Here is a 2,218-nt window from a genome sequence, read left to right as displayed (position 1 = left end):
AATTTTAAAAAAAAATTAAAAACTCGATTCGACTCTAATTTTACAAACTTGACTCAAAAAAAATTTAAATCAAATTTAAATCATAAAACAAGATTAATTAAATCAAATAGTTCAAAAAAATTTAAATCGATTCGACTTAATCTCACGTTGGACCCTACTTTAATGGTGGAGCATTATCCTATTAATTGTGTAGCTAGAGCTATAAAATTGAATGGCCACTGGCCAGCCCCATTCTAATCGATGGAAAAGTGTGATTTTTACAGAAAAAGGGAAATCACTGCCATACTCGAAGAATTATTTGTTATTACTTTCTCTTTATCAAAGTTATTTAATTTTCATTACAACACAACAAAAATCATTAATTTGTATATAAACAAATGAAAATTTTAAGACATTCATAAATTAATACAATATTCTGATAAAAATATATATTAATACAATTGCAAAGCTTACCACTATTTGTTTCCTAATTTTTGAAAAATAAAATAAAAGATAATACATTTTATATAATAAACAATTAAAATTTTACGAAACGCGTTTGTTATACAATTTAAGGAACCAAATGAACCCAGCGTGCAACACTTGGAACACCCTGGTTAACAGCAAACACCATATAATAACTAGGCGAAGCAACCGCTCCATTCGGTGGTGCCGTACATTTAATCCGGTATCGACCACCGTCTGGGACTGACGGCGTAACGGCAAGTTTCACTAATATTTGACCCTGTGAAAATGAATGTGTCGAAAATGGTGCGCTCCCAGACCTCAATGATTCCAACAATCGACAACGGAACCGACACCAAAACAGCGAACGCCTCGCCAAAACGTACCGTCTCCGGAATTTCCTCGATTACGGGTCGAATATTGGCCCGATCCGGTGACAAATACTCGGGTGAAAACGCTTCCAGCCTTAGTTCCGTCGGAAATTCAGCGGCGAATTTGTAAAAGTAATGTGGGTTACTACCCGCAACTAAAACCCTCCCGTCCGGTAACAAGTTGGCAGTTGAATGGTACATTCTGGGAACAGTTCCCGGGTTCAAAGTAATGAATCGTAACCCGACGGGTTGGTCCGGTCAGTAAAGGACTGGGTATAAACACGGGTTGGAAGCCATCTCGAAACCTTGGGTACCGGCTTGAGCTCCGTTGATGATCAAAGTATCACCTGTGGGAAGCATCAACGTATCTCCCATGATCCGTCCGTAAGGCATATCCTCCATCTCCCAACCCGGTTTTGGATCGGTGGCTACAATCCGCCCACAGCTACCGTGCGCCGGTGTATCGGTACTCCTCTCGATGAACGCTCCATATTGGGCTCCCCCGCAGACGACAACCACGGTAGTCGAAAAATCGCCTTCGAGAGCTAACATCACTGGCGATCCAGCATGGATAATTCCGTAGGCCCCCCGATAATGGTGGGTAATCTCGAATTATGGTATTTCCTTCGTGGTCGTACATGACTGTTTTGTTGTTGGCGAAGATGAAAAGGTGGCCGTGGGAAGGAGGTGAACGTAAGGGTATAAGTTGTACATTTGATTATCTTCAACATCGGCAAGGAATTTCAGTTCAACGGCGCCGTTTTTGTTCATCCGCGGAGGATAGTACTCGGCAGTGTTGGTTCCTCTCCCTCCGACGATAACTATCGTTCCGTCCGGTAATATCTGTTTCGTTGCGTACCATCTGCCATTAGCTAACTCCACGTCTTTAAGCTCCACCCAATCGCAATTCCCTCCGGGTTCACTCGGTTCGAATTTCCGGATCTTTTTAAATCCGTCCAAGTCTCCTCCGGTTTGTAAAAGTGTTCGGTCGGGGAGGAACTGGTCCGATGACCACCAAGTGTCGGTGAGGATCATCAACGGTCAGATTTGGTTTGTTTGGAAATCGAAAACGACGGAATGAGCGAAACAGTCCTTTTTAAGCACGACGTCGTACCGTCGTAAAGGCAGTGGCCTTTGGGAAGCATTTTACGGGAAGGTCCGATGTTGGTTCGGTCCAAAAGAACAACCGTGTTAAAACGGGTAACCGCCGTGTGCATGGAGGCAATTCCGGCGTTTGAGACTATGAGTTCCCATGTGCCCGGGTGCTCTGCCCGTGTCGTCAATATAATCTTCAAAATCAAGATTTGAAGAAGCCATCGAGAAGAAGAAGCAACATATTTTGCCATTGCAAAGAAATTAAAGATAGTGACAGTGGACTCCAATGTGGAAAAAAAGGCACTACC

At 42.8% G+C, this 2,218-nt stretch overlaps 1 pseudogene; it reads right to left on the bottom strand.

The window, feature by feature from the left end:
• Positions 1–479: 479 nt before the first annotated feature.
• Positions 480–1,865, bottom strand: LOC120180879 (annotated as a pseudogene).
• Between the last annotated feature and the right edge of the window lie 353 nt (positions 1,866–2,218).

This window comes from Hibiscus syriacus, unplaced genomic scaffold (assembly GCF_006381635.1).
Source record: "Hibiscus syriacus cultivar Baekdansim isolate YM2019G1 unplaced genomic scaffold, ASM638163v2 tig00112503_pilon, whole genome shotgun sequence".
NCBI lineage: Eukaryota > Viridiplantae > Streptophyta > Magnoliopsida > Malvales > Malvaceae > Hibiscus > Hibiscus syriacus.
This window is presented reverse-complemented; position numbering and strand designations above follow the sequence as displayed.